The sequence below is a fragment of the Salmo salar genome, chromosome ssa13 (genome assembly GCF_905237065.1).
Source record: "Salmo salar chromosome ssa13, Ssal_v3.1, whole genome shotgun sequence".
NCBI lineage: Eukaryota > Metazoa > Chordata > Actinopteri > Salmoniformes > Salmonidae > Salmo > Salmo salar.
In genome coordinates, this window is record NC_059454.1 from 109,737,788 (window position 1) to 109,753,268 (window position 15,481).

The 15,481-nt window shown below is 45.3% G+C and overlaps 1 protein-coding gene across 2 annotated transcripts in view; it reads left to right on the forward strand.

Moving 5' to 3' along the window:
• LOC106568549 (metalloprotease TIKI1) overlaps positions 1 to 15,481 on the forward strand; it is a 150,216-nt gene that overhangs the window by 84,823 nt on the left and 49,912 nt on the right. The window lies entirely within an intron of this gene.

Sequence of the window (15,481 nt, forward strand, 5' to 3'; positions counted from 1 at the left end):
GTGGTATAGAGGAGAAGTTTTAGAGAGATTATAGAGAGGAGGAGAGAGGGGTGGTATAGAAGGAGGGAGGTTAGAGAGGAGGGAGGGTGGTATAGAGAGGAGGAGAGAGGGGTGGTATAGAGAAAAGGGACACAGAGAGATGAGTTGAAGAGCTCTGAGGAGTAACAGACCTACTTGGCTGTCTTCTGATAGAGTCCAGCCACCCACCCTGGGGGTATTCTAGCCTGGTCCCAGATCTGTTTATGCTGTCTAGCCAACTGTGGTGACAACCATAGAAATTGGCTAGACAATACAAACAGATCGAGAAACTAAGCTAAAACATGTTCCACACGTCTCGAGATACAGAACTCTCGTAGAGGATCTGCAATCAGTACAACTACTAGTGCTGCTGCTGCTAGAAAACGTTCAGTTCACGTTCCCCCGGTTGCTCCTGTCTCTTCAAGAGAGATTATTTTACAAAATCAAATGAGACTAAGACATAACATGGCAAAGACTGAAAATAATCTGACGTTAAAATGCAATGTGATGTGCTGTTAATTCAGCTGGTTTGTGTTCAACCGGCATACTTCCTCCTTGCTTTGCTTGGCAGTGTGAGAGGACCTTTAGCTCTAGCTGCCAGCGAGATGTAAATCTCTGAACCAACGCCTGCCTCCATAAAGTCTCCATCCGAAATGACACACTACTCCCTATGGACCTTAGTCAAATGTAGTCCCAACTAAATAGGGAATAGGGTGCCATTTGGGACAAACTCTCCAGGTTTATTTTAAGGAAAGGCTTCACACCCTCCTGTTCATCATGTAGCACTCTGGGTTTCATTGTTCATAGCAGACATCTAAAAAGCTGCTCGACATAAACAACGGCGGCTCGGGTTGCTCGTCGGACCTCGTCTTGATGCCGAGGTTTGTCGAGTCGATGGAGGAAAAGTTATGAACATTGTGTGATCATTTGGTATTTTCTTACTTTAGCCTGGATTACTTCTTATGGAAGTGTCGTGCATGTTTGACATGCCCCCCCCCCCCCAAAATGGCTGAGGTCCCAAATGGAACCCTGTTTTTCATATGTAGTGCACTACTGCTGACAAAAGGGCCCGCATCATAGGGCTCTGGTCAAATGTAGTGCACATCATAGGGCTCTGGGCAAATGTAGTGCACATCATAGGGCTCTGGGCAAATGTAGTGCACATCATAGGGCTCTGGTCAAATGTAGTGCACATCATAGGGCTCTGGGCAAATGTAGTGCACATCATAGGGCTCTGGTCAAATGTAGTGAACTAAATAAGGAATAGAGTGCCTTTCAGATGTTCTCCTGTCTGTACTTTAGGAATTGAAAGCATATTTATTTATTTGTGTTATTGAGAAGAAGAAAAACCGACCTACAGGCCAAGCAGAAGAAAGGGAACTGTCCAAACTAAAATGATATTCTGGGTGGAAATCTACCCTGAGGAATAAGTTATTTGGTTACCAAGGGAAAAAGCTCCATGGTTGAGACAAAGAGTCTTGAGACTCATCATTTGTTCATAAATTTCACCAGAACGGTCATGTGTTAAACCTATCTATTCCTGATTGTAAACTGATAACTTTCATTTCCAGTAAATGTTCATTTTCAATTTCTTTTTAAAGGGGTCAACAAAGACTTCTGTGCCCTAAAGTAGACTTTACACAGGCCCCTTGTCAAGACACAGTCTGTGGGCTTTCTCTCTGGGTGTTTTCACATCCCTCTCCTATCGTACCTTAGCATCAAAGGATTTCAAATTCCCAGATTTTGTTCGACGTGCCTTTTACCCAAGCTCTTTGTTTTTTATTACATTGAATTTAATTCACATAATCTTTATTGCTCTCTCTCTCTCTCTCTCTCTCTCTCTCTCTCTCTCTCTCTCTCCGTCCGTCCGTCTCTCTCTCTCTCTCTCTCTCTCTCTCTCTCTCTCTCTCTCTCTCTCTCTCTCTCTCTCTCCGTCTCTCTTCGTCTCGTCTCTCTCTCTCTCTCTCTCTCTCTCTCTCTCTCTCTCTCTCTCTCTCTCTCTCTCTCTCTCTCTCTCTCTCTCTCTCTCTCTCTCTCTCTCTCTCTCTCCTTTCTCTCTCTCTCTCCTCTCTCTCTCTCTCTCTCTCTCTCTCTCTCTCTCTCTCTCTCTCTCTCTCTCTCTCTCTCTCTCTCTCTCTCTCTCTCTCTCTCTCTCTCTCTCTCTCTCTCTCTCTCTCTCTCTCTCTCTCTCTCTCTCTCTCTCTCTCTCTCTCTCTCTCTCTCTCTCTCTCTCTCTCTCTCTCCTCTTTGAAAGACGTTAAAAGGTTATCGTTAGAACCAGAAAAATGGGAACACATTCCTCTCTGCTCCCTCTAGCATGGATGACATGAATGGAAAGAGATGTTTTAATGTTTAACCTTTTAAACTTTGGAATAGGGCCTCTCTCTGGTGGGTGAGAGATTTCTGTCTGGGTTTGTTGTTTAAATAGAGGTGTGCTCTTTCATTACCATACAGCCATACCTCTGGTCTCACCTGTTTAACCATACAGCCATACCTCTGGTCTCACCTGTTCTACCATACAGCCATACCTCTGGTCTCACCTGTTTAACCATACAGCCATACCTCTGGTCTCACCTGTTTAACCATACAGCCATACCTCTGGTCTCACCTGTTCTACCATACAGCCATACCTCTGGTCTCACCTGTTTAACCATACAGCCATACCTCTGGTCTCACCTGTTCTACCATACAGCCATACCTCTGGTCTCACCTGTTCTACCATACAGCCATACCTCTGGTCTCACCTGTTTAACCATACAGCCATACCTCTGGTCTCACCTGTTTAACCATACAGCCATACCTCTGGTCTCACCTGTTCTACCATACAGCCATACCTCTGGTCTCACCTGTTCTACCATACAGCCATACCTCTGGTCTCACCTGTTCTACCATACAGCCATACCTCTGGTCTCACCTGTTCTACCATACAGCCATACCTCTGGTCTCACCTGTTTAACCATACAGCCATACCTCTGGTCTCACCTGTTCTACCATACAGCCATACCTCTGGTCTCACCTGTTTAACCATACAGCCATACCTCTGGTCTCACCTGTTCTACCATACAGCCATACCTCTGGTCTCACCTGTTCTACCATACAGCCATACCTCTGGTCTCACCTGTTTAACCATACAGCCATACCTCTGGTCTCACCTGTTCTACCATACAGCCATACCTCTGGTCTCACCTGTTTAACCATACAGCCATACCTCTGGTCTCACCTGTTTAACCATACAGCCATACCTCTGGTCTCACCTGTTCTACCATACAGCCATACCTCTGGTCTCACCTGTTCTACCATACAGCCATACCTCTGGTCTCACCTGTTCTACCATACAGCCATACCTCTGGTCTCACCTGTTTAACCATACAGCCATACCTCTGATCTCACCTGTTTAACCATACAGCCATACCTCTGGTCTCACCTGTTTAACCATACAGCCATACCTCTGGTCTCACCTGTTTAACCATACAGCCATACCTCTGGTCTCACCTGTTTAACCATACAGCCATACCTCTGGTCTCACCTGTTCTACCATACAGCCATACCTCTGATCTCACCTGTTTAACCATACAGCCATACCTCTGGTCTCACCTGTTTAACCATACAGCCATACCTCTGGTCTCACCTGTTTAACCATACAGCCATACCTCTGGTCTCACCTGTTTAACCATACAGCCATACCTCTGGTCTCACCTGTTCTACCATACAGCCATACCTCTGGTCTCACCTGTTCTACCATACAGCCATACCTCTGGTCTCACCTGTTTAACCATACAGCCATACCTCTGGTCTCACCTGTTCTACCATACAGCCATACCTCTGGTCTCACCTGTTTAACCATACAGCCATACCTCTGGTCTCACCTGTTCTACCATACAGCCATACCTCTGGTCTCACCTGTTTAACCATACAGCCATACCTCTGGTCTCACCTGTTTAACCATACAGCCATACCTCTGGTCTCACCTGTTCTACCATACAGCCATACCTCTGGTCTCACCTGTTCTACCATACAGCCATACCTCTGGTCTCACCTGTTCTACCATACAGCCATACCTCTGGTCTCACCTGTTTAACCATACAGCCATACCTCTGGTCTCACCTGTTTAACCATACAGCCATACCTCTGGTCTCACCTGTTTAACCATACAGCCATACCTCTGGTCTCACCTGTTTAACCATACAGCCATACCTCTGGTCTCACCTGTTTAACCATACAGCCATACCTCTGGTCTCACCTGTTTAACCATACAGCCATACCTCTGGTCTCACCTGTTCTACCATACAGCCATACCTCTGGTCTCACCTGTTTAACCATACAGCCATACCTCTGGTCTCACCTGTTTAACCATACAGCCATACCTCTGATCTCACCTGTTTAACCATACAGCCATACCTCTGGTCTCACCTGTTTAACCATACAGCCATACCTCTGGTCTCACCTGTTTAACCATACAGCCATACCTCTGGTCTCACCTGTTCTACCATACAGCCATACCTCTGGTCTCACCTGTTCTACCATACAGCCATACCTCTGGTCTCACCTGTTCTACCATACAGCCATACCTCTGGTCTCACCTGTTTAACCATACAGCCATACCTCTGGTCTCACCTGTTTAACCATACAGCCATACCTCTGGTCTCACCTGTTCTACCATACAGCCATACCTCTGGTCTCACCTGTTTAACCATACAGCCATACCTCTGGTCTCACCTGTTCTACCATACAGCCATACCTCTGGTCTCACCTGTTTAACCATACAGCCATACCTCTGGTCTCACCTGTTCTACCATACAGCCATACCTCTGGTCTCACCTGTTTAACCATACAGCCATACCTCTGGTCTCACCTGTTTAACCATACAGCCATACCTCTGGTCTCACCTGTTCTACCATACAGCCATACCTCTGGTCTCACCTGTTCTACCATACAGCCATACCTCTGGTCTCACCTGTTCTACCATACAGCCATACCTCTGGTCTCACCTGTTTAACCATACAGCCATACCTCTGATCTCACCTGTTTAACCATACAGCCATACCTCTGGTCTCACCTGTTTAACCATACAGCCATACCTCTGGTCTCACCTGTTTAACCATACAGCCATACCTCTGGTCTCACCTGTTTAACCATACAGCCATACCTCTGGTCTCACCTGTTTAACCATACAGCCATACCTCTGGTCTCACCTGTTTAACCATACAGCCATACCTCTGGTCTCACCTGTTTAACCATACAGCCATACCTCTGATCTCACCTGTTTAACCATACAGCCATACCTCTGGTCTCACCTGTTTAACCATACAGCCATACCTCTGGTCTCACCTGTTTAACCATACAGCCATACCTCTGGTCTCACCTGTTCTACCATACAGCCATACCTCTGGTCTCACCTGTTCTACCATACAGCCATACCTCTGGTCTCACCTGTTCTACCATACAGCCATACCTCTGGTCTCACCTGTTTAACCATACAGCCATACCTCTGGTCTCACCTGTTCTACCATACAGCCATACCTCTGGTCTCACCTGTTCTACCATACAGCCATACCTCTGGTCTCACCTGTTTAACCATACAGCCATACCTCTGGTCTCACCTGTTCTACCATACAGCCATACCTCTGGTCTCACCTGTTTAACCATACAGCCATACCTCTGGTCTCACCTGTTTAACCATACAGCCATACCTCTGGTCTCACCTGTTCTACCATACAGCCATACCTCTGGTCTCACCTGTTCTACCATACAGCCATACCTCTGGTCTCACCTGTTCTACCATACAGCCATACCTCTGGTCTCACCTGTTTAACCATACAGCCATACCTCTGGTCTCACCTGTTTAACCATACAGCCATACCTCTGGTCTCACCTGTTCTACCATACAGCCATACCTCTGGTCTCACCTGTTTAACCATACAGCCATACCTCTGGTCTCACCTGTTTAACCATACAGCCATACCTCTGGTCTCACCTGTTCTACCATACAGCCATACCTCTGGTCTCACCTGTTCTACCATACAGCCATACCTCTGGTCTCACCTGTTCTACCATACAGCCATACCTCTGGTCTCACCTGTTTAACCATACAGCCATACCTCTGGTCTCACCTGTTCTACCATACAGCCATACCTCTGGTCTCACCTGTTTAACCATACAGCCATACCTCTGGTCTCACCTGTTCTACCATACAGCCATACCTCTGGTCTCACCTGTTTAACCATACAGCCATACCTCTGGTCTCACCTGTTCTACCATACAGCCATACCTCTGGTCTCACCTGTTTAACCATACAGCCATACCTCTGGTCTCACCTGTTCTACCATACAGCCATACCTCTGGTCTCACCTGTTCTACCATACAGCCATACCTCTGGTCTCACCTGTTCTACCATACAGCCATACCTCTGGTCTCACCTGTTCTACCATACAGCCATACCTCTGGTCTCACCTGTTCTACCATACAGCCATACCTCTGGTCTCACCTGTTCAACCATACAGCCATACCTCTGGTCTCACCTGTTTAACCATACAGCCATACCTCTGGTCTCACCTGTTTAACCATACAGCCATACCTCTGGTCTCACCTGTTCTACCATACAGCCATACCTCTGGTCTCACCTGTTTAACCATACAGCCATACCTCTGGTCTCACCTGTTCTACCATACAGCCATACCTCTGGTCTCACCTGTTTATCCATACAGCCATACCTCTGGTCTCACCTGTTTAACCATACAGCCATACCTCTGGTCTCACCTGTTCTACCATACAGCCATACCTCTGGTCTCACCTGTTCTACCATACAGCCATACCTCTGGTCTCACCTGTTTAACCATACAGCCATACCTCTGGTCTCACCTGTTCTACCATACAGCCATACCTCTGGTCTCACCTGTTTAACCATACAGCCATACCTCTGGTCTCACCTGTTTAACCATACAGCCATACCTCTGGTCTCACCTGTTCTACCATACAGCCATACCTCTGGTCTCACCTGTTTAACCATACAGCCATACCTCTGGTCTCACCTGTTCTACCATACAGCCATACCTCTGGTCTCACCTGTTCTACCATACAGCCATACCTCTGGTCTCACCTGTTCTACCATACAGCCATACCTCTGGTCTCACCTGTTTAACCATACAGCCATACCTCTGGTCTCACTGCTGTTTAACCATACAGCCATACCTCTGGTCTCACATGCTGTTCTACCATACAGCCATACCTCTGGTCTCACCTGTTTAACCATACAGCCATACCTCTGGTCTCACCTGTTCTACCATACAGCCATACCTCTGGTCTCACCTGTTTAACCATACAGCCATACCTCTGGTCTCACCTGTTTAACCATACAGCCTACCTCTGGTCTCACCTGTTCTACCATACAGCCATACCTCTGGTCTCACCTGTTTAACCATACAGCCATACCTCTGGTCTCACCTGTTCTACCATACAGCCATACCTCTGGTCTCACCTGTTTAACCATACAGCCATACCTCTGGTCTCACCTGTTCTACCATACAGCCATACCTCTGGTCTCACCTGTTTAACCATACAGCCATACCTCTGGTCTCACCTGTTTAACCATACAGCCATACCTCTGGTCTCACCTGTTCTACCATACAGCCATACCTCTGGTCTCACCTGTTTAACCATACAGCCATACCTCTGGTCTCACCTGTTCTACCATACAGCCATACCTCTGGTCTCACCTGTTTAACCATACAGCCATACCTCTGGTCTCACCTGTTTAACCATACAGCCATACCTCTGGTCTCACCTGTTTAACCATACAGCCATACCTCTGGTCTCACCTGTTTAACCATACAGCCATACCTCTGGTCTCACCTGTTTAATCATACAGCCATACCTCTGGTCTCACCTGTTCTACCATACAGCCATACCTCTGGTCTCACCTGTTCTACCATACAGCCATACCTCTGGTCTCACCTGTTTAACCATACAGCCATACCTCTGGTCTCACCTGTTCTACCATACAGCCATACCTCTGGTCTCACCTGTTCTACCATACAGCCATACCTCTGGTCTCACCTGTTTAACCATACAGCCATACCTCTATGATATCAGCTGTCTTTCCATGGTCTGATAGAGACTCCATCTTGTTTCCATAGATGATGATAATGCATGTTGAATGAAATCAGAGATTTTTTTTTCTCGTGAAACTCTTTGTCATTACCTGCTAATGTTACAGTTTGTATTACAGCACCCTGTCTCACACTGCTGTTACAGTGCTTATTACAGCACCCTGTCTCACACTGCTGTTACAGTGCTTATTACAGCACCCTGTCTCACACTGCTGTTACAGTGCTTATTACAGCACCCTGTCTCACACTGCTGTTACAGTGCTTATTACAGCACCCTGTCTCACACTGCTGTTACAGTGCTTATTACAGCACCCTGTCTCACACTGCTGTTACAGTGCTTATTACAGCACCCTGTCTCACACTGCTGTTACAGTGCTTATTACAGCACCCTGTCTCACACTGCTGTTACAGTGCTTATTACAGCACCCTGTCTCACACTGCTGTTACAGTGCTTATTACAGCACCCTGTCTCACACTGCTGTTACAGTGCTTATTACAGCACCCTGTCTCACACTGCTGTTACAGTGCTTATTACAGCACCCTGTCTCACACTGCTGTTACAGTGCTTATTACAGCACCCTGTCTCACACTGCTGTTACAGTGCTTATTACAGCACCCTGTCTCACACTGCTGTTACAGTGCTTATTACAGCACCCTGTCTCACACTGCTGTTACAGTGCTTATTACAGCACCCTGTCTCACACTGCTGTTACAGTGCTTATTACAGCACCCTGTCTCACACTGCTGTTACAGTGCTTATTACAGCACCCTGTCTCACACTGCTGTTACAGTGCTTATTACAGCACCCTGTCTCACACTGCTGTTACAGTGCTTATTACAGCACCCTGTCTCACACTGCTGTTACAGTGCTTATTACAGCACCCTGTCTCACACTGCTGTTACAGTGCTTATTACAGCACCCTGTCTCACACTGCTGTTACAGTGCTTATTACAGCACCCTGTCTCACACTGCTGTTACAGTGCTTATTACAGCACCCTGTCTCACACTGCTGTTACAGTGCTTATTACAGCACCCTGTCTCACACTGCTGTTACAGTGCTTATTACAGCACCCTGTCTCACACTGCTGTTACAGTGCTTATTACAGCACCCTGTCTCACACTGCTGTTACAGTGCTTATTACAGCACCCACACTCTCTGTCAATCCTTTCCTCCCCCTTAATTACCAAGGCTTTCAGGTTTGTGTGTTTGTGTTGGAGAAATGACATTGACTTTTTAACTTCCCCCTAGTTACTGAGGGAATCATGGTTGAAGTCATTAACGACTACAGACTAGAAACACTACAACAACATGTTGAGGTTGTGTTTGGCTCAGTCCCGAGCTTCACTCCTTTAGCTGGTCTTTATATAGGATCTACTGTAATGTCAATCCACACAGTAAGCCAAGGAAACAGGCCACAGAGCGTTTTTGATGCCAGAAATGATGCCTTTTATTATGAGTGTGACAACACACAAAAACAAAAACCCCCTGATGAAGGCTAAGTGCTGAAACGTGTTGGTTTGACTTTAAACCATAAAAAAACATTTTTACATCCGGTGCCGACAGAGATGGCAGCCTCGCTTCGCGTTCTTAGGAAACTATGCAGTATTTTTTTTACATTTTTGAATGTATTATTTCTTACACTGTTATCCCAGGAAATCTTAAGTCTTATTACATACAGCCAGGAGGAACTATTGGATATAAGAGCAACGTCAACTTACCAACATTACGACCAGGAATACGACTTTCCTGAAGTGGATCCTCTGTTTGGACCACCACCCAGGACAATGGATCTAATCCCAGCCGGCGACGCAAAACAACGGCGTCGCAGAAGGGGCAGACGGAGCGGTCTTCTGGTCAGGCTCCGTAGACATGCACATCGCCCACCACTCCCGAGTATACTACTCGCCAATGTCCAGTCTCTTGACAACATGGTAGATGAAATTCAAACAAGGGTTGCCTTCCAGAGAGACATCCGAGAATGTAACATCCTCTGATTCACGGAAACATGGCTCTCTCGGGATATGTTGTCGGAATCGGTTCAGCCACCGGGCTTCTCCATGTATCGCGCCGACAGAGATAAACACCTCTCTGGGAAGAGTAAGGGCGGGGTTGTATGCTTCATGATTAACGACTCATGGTGTAATCATAACAACATACAGGAACTCAAGTCCTAGACGGACACATTGTATCAGCTTCCACTGTCCTCTAAGAGTTGCTGGATCTCCTCTGGACTTTGTGTCCGTCTACGGAGCCTGACCAGAAGACCGCTCCGTCTGCCCCTTCTGCAACGCCGTTGTTTTGGGTCGCCTGTTGGGATCTGATCCATTGTCCTGGGTGGTGGTCCAAACAGAGGATCCGCTTCGGGAAAGTCGTATTCCAGGTCGTAATGTTGAAGAGTTCCCTTCACACTTGGACTGTGACAAATCATGTATGTTTTATTATAGGAATCTGTGCTTACTGTCCTGTATACTGCACACAGATGGACAGGTCTGTGGTTTGATTTTTCTGTGGCGTTAATGTCTTTCACTTCCTGTCTTGTTATATCACCATCACCCTGTATAGAGTAACAGAGTAACCTTGTAAAAAAAAAAAAAAGGTATTTAAGTGCAGTGACGGGTTAGAGGGCTATAAACTGTGGCTGAGTAGAGGTGGAGGTAGAGAGAGTGACCGGGTTAGGGGGAATGCCACTGGCAATTTGACTGTGTGTGTGTATCCCAAACGCCACTCTATTCCCTACATAGTGCACTACTTTTGACCAGGCTGGGGTGGGGGCAGTGGATAAGGTCTTCCCGGTGCATATATCTATCTATACATATGCTTTATATGTGTGTGTGTACACAGCACCAGTCAAAAGATTGGACACCTCTCTCATTCAAGGGTTTTTTCTTCTTTATTTTTTTACTATTTTCTACATTGTAGAATAATAGTGAAGACATCAAAACTATAAAATAACACATATGGAATCATGTAGTAACCAACAACAAAAAAACTCCCACAAGTTGTGTTGGCTTGATGGGCTCTTCTTACGTACCATATGGTCAAGCTGCTCCCACAACAGCTCAATAGGGTTGAGATCCGGTGACTGTGCTGGCCACTCCATTATAGACCAGAATACCAGCTGACTGCTTCTTCCCTAAATAGTTCTGTCGTAGTTTGGAGCCGTGCTTTGGGTCATTGTCCTGTTGTAGGATGTCACGTCCTGGCCAGTATAAGGGTTAATTAGTATTGTAGTTTGGTCAGGACGTGGCAGAGGGTATTCGTTTTATGTGGTTCGGGGTGGTGTGTTTGTTAAAAGGGTGTTTGATTTAGTATTTCCGGGTTTATGTTTAGGTATTTCTATGTTTAGTCTAGTGTGTCTGGTTCTATGTTGAGTTAATTGGGGTTGGACTTCCAATTGAAGGCAGCTGTTTGGTGTTGCCTTTGATTGGAAGTCCTATATTAGTTGGGTGTGTTTGTCTTGTATTTTGTGGGTGATTGTTCTGTGTTGAGCCTATGCTTTGCCAGACTGTTGGTTGTTCGTTTATTCTCGTAAGTTCGTTTCGTTTTGTTGTTTTGATGTTCATTTAGTCTGTAAATAAATACACACGATGAGCATACACATACCTGCTGCGTTTTGGTCCTCATTCACCGACGACAACCGTGACATAGGAGGAAATTGTCTCCAATTAAGCGCCCTGTCCACAGGGTATGGCATGGCGTTGCAAAATGGAGTGATAGCCTTCCTTCAAGATCCCTTTTACCCTGTACAAATCTCCCAGTTTACCACCACCAAAGCACCCCCAGACCATCACATTTCCTCCACCATGCTGACAGATGGCGTCAAACACGCCTCCATCATCTTTTCAATTTTTTCTGCGTCTCGCGAATGTTTTTCTTTGTGATCCGATCACCTCAAACTTAGATTCGTCTGTCCATAACAGTTTTTTCCAATCTTCCTCTGTCCAGTGTCTGAGTTATTTTGCCCATCTTAATCTTTTCTTTTGATTGGCCAGTCTGAGATATATGGCTTTTTCTTTACAACTCTGCCTAGAAGGCCAGCATCCCGGAGTCGCCTCTTCACTGTTGACGTTGAGACTGGGGTTTTGCGGGTATTATTATTTAATGAAGCTGCCAGTTGAGGACTTGTGAGGCGTCTGTTTCTCAAACTAAACACTCTAATGTACTTGTCCTCTTGCTCAGTTGTGCACCGGGGCCTCCCACTCCTCTTTATATTCTGGTTAGAGCCAGTTTGCGCTGTTCTGTGAAGGGAGTAGTACACAGCGTTGTACGAGATCTTCAGTTTATCAGCAATTTCTCGCATGGAAAAGCCTTCGTTAATCAGAACAAGAATAGACTGACGAGTTTCAGAAGAAAGTTATTTGTTTCTGGCCATTTTGAGCCTGTAATCAAACCCACAAATGCTGATGCTCCAGATACTCAACTAGTCTAAAAAAGGCCAGTTTTCAGCTGTGCTAACATAATTGCAAAAGGGTTTTCTAATGATCAATTAACCTTTTAAAATTATAAACTTGGATTAACTAACACAACGTGCCATTGGAACACAGGAGTGATGGTTGCTGATAATGGGCCTCTGTACGCCTATGTAGATATACCATTAAAAATCAGCCGTTTCCAGCTACAATAGTCATTTCCAACATTAACAATGTCTACACTGTATTTCTGATCAATTTGATATCATTTTAATGGACAAAAAATGGCGCTTTTCTTTCAAAAACAAGGACATTTCTAAGTGACCACAAATGTTTGAATGGTAGTGTGTGTGTGTATATATATATATATATATATATATGTGTGTGTGTGTGTGTGTGTATGTATATATATATATATATACACATGTATTATTTTTCAGTGGTGGCCACGATGCAACATTAGCTGCTGCTAAATGCATATAGGGGAAACACTGGTGCCAGTACTAACGCTGTCACCCTGAGCTGACTTCGTAGACAGACAGGACGCCTCTGGCCAATGGCTACCGTATCCCATTAGCTAGGACCCTGAGACAGACCAGGAAGGGCCTGCAGTGGTCCGGACCAGAGGGGCCTAGAAAGGACTTATGAGGGATGAGGTTGGTTGGGGGAGCAGATAGGCAGGCAGACAGACAGGCCTTCCCAGCCGACAGTATCCCATTAGGCTGTGTGACTGAAAAGCCTGGAGGGGCCAAGCCTCCTCGTGCCTTCACCTCTCATCCCCTGGGGTCATCTAAAGGTCAGGCAGGGAGCCAGCCAGTCCAGGGGAGCTCAACTGAAGCTGTTAAATATCAAAGGCAAAACATTTTAGACAGGCAAAGCTAGGCAAGGCAAGGAGAAACCTTTCAGACAGGCAAAGCCAGGCAAGGCAAGCTCATACACGTCACCGACACCAGATTCCTTTCGTTTGGGCACATCGTAGCAAAATGTTTTGTAACGGGAATATGAAACGTAGAGTTTCTTATTCGACATGTTCAGTTCCTTTTTCAGTCCGTTCTGTTCCATTTGGTGCCTAATTAAAATACAAGCCGGCTCTCCGCTGACCAACACAGCCAGGCACTCTGTCCAAGAGGTATAGTGACCCAGCATGACAGGCCCAGCCATACAAACTGGCTCGATGGAAAATAAAAAATATTGAATCATATACATTTCACGTCGATGGACATTGACAGTGTTTTTGTTTGGTCTGAAGGTTTATTGCTGAATGTTAAAAGCAGATTGTAGTCCTCGGTAAAAGCTGAGTTTAGTTTAGAGACGGGGAGAGACTGCCCATCAGGGGAAAGAAAATGTTGCTGAGGGGTTTAAAAAGGGGGCAATCTGGGATTCAACAAAAAAACAGTAACCCTGCCACTTTTATATATATATATATAAAGGGCTGATGGATAGGGCAGAAGAAATGTAGCCACAGTCGAATGAATAGATGGAGCTATGGATGCAAGGACTGTACCAATCCCAGATTGCCTCTTTAAAGAGTCAGATACACTGAGAATGTAGCATAATAAATAAATCAGTTTAAGCTAGACAGATCTGTTTTCTTCTTGTTCGGGCTGCTTCTAAATCCACCGCATCCGCCTATGTCTCATATCTGCGGTGTGTAAAGTGGCAGAGCTACAGTGTTGTTTTGTCAGACCAGGAGACATCCTTGAAAATCGGTCTTCTCACGAAAACATCTGTAGCATCCGAACGGTTTGGCCTTAGAACTAGTATGAAAAGGTGAGACTCTCACGAACACGATGGTTTTGCCCCACAAGCCCCACGTTTTGCCCCACAAGCCCCACTGGACTTATATAAAGGTAACCCATACAAATGAATGGAAGTACGGAGGTCGTTTTGTGCCAACAAAAATAAGGTGTTAAATATGTGTAAAAAAAATATATATATATATATATATATATTTCCTGAGCTTTCTTATATATCATTGATATAGGACAGACACTTCAAAACCTTAACCTCAATCCTCATGATTTATCTTCTGACTGTATTTTTTTGCCATTTATGAAATGTTTTACTCAATGCATTTCTATGTGCTGTAGTAGTAAAGGCCAAATTCAATATTTTATCAAATGATTCCTAAAGGGGTCCTAAAGTTCAACATCAAACAGCTAAATGATCCACAGTATGACCTTCTTAAAACAATTCCATATGTTAGCTTAGACTTTTAAGAATTACATCACAATGGATTGTTTTTTAATAAAGCAGCTGCCTTTTAGCTGTCAAAAGTCGGTGGAGTAGCTAGCTAGCTAATGTTTTGCTAACTTTTAGCTAGTAAGTGAACTGGCACTGGCAGTATGTGATAATAAAGAATGTATTAAATCATTTCTCCATCATCTAGCTACATAGCTAGCTTGGTAAAGCATTTAGTGTTGTGTGTATTGTGCTGCACTTACCACCCAATTTGTTTCATATGAAGTGGCTGCCTGGCTCAGTTAGGAAGCTAACGCTAGCTTTCGTTAGCTAGCTAACTAATGAGCACATGCACATTAACAAACTGAATCTAACAAAAAAAAATCTTTCTTCAAGAACAAAACTCCTTAGCTAGATGTAAAGTATGTAAAGACTAGAAAAAAATAGATAGATTATGCAGTTTAATTGTTTTAGTTTAATTGTGATGAAAAGGGGGGTAATTACATCAGGAGAAGGGGGGTGATTACACCAGGAGAAGGGGGGTGATTACACCAGGAGAAGGGGGGGATTACACCAGGAGAAGGGGGTGATTACACCAGGAGAAGGGGGTGATTACACCTGGAGAAGGGGGGATTACACCAGGAGAAGGGGGTGATTACACCAGGAGAAGGGGGGTGATTACACCAGGAGAAGGGGGGTGATTACACCAGGAGAAGGGGGGTGATTACACCAGGAGAAGGGGGGTGATTACACCAGGAGAAGGGGG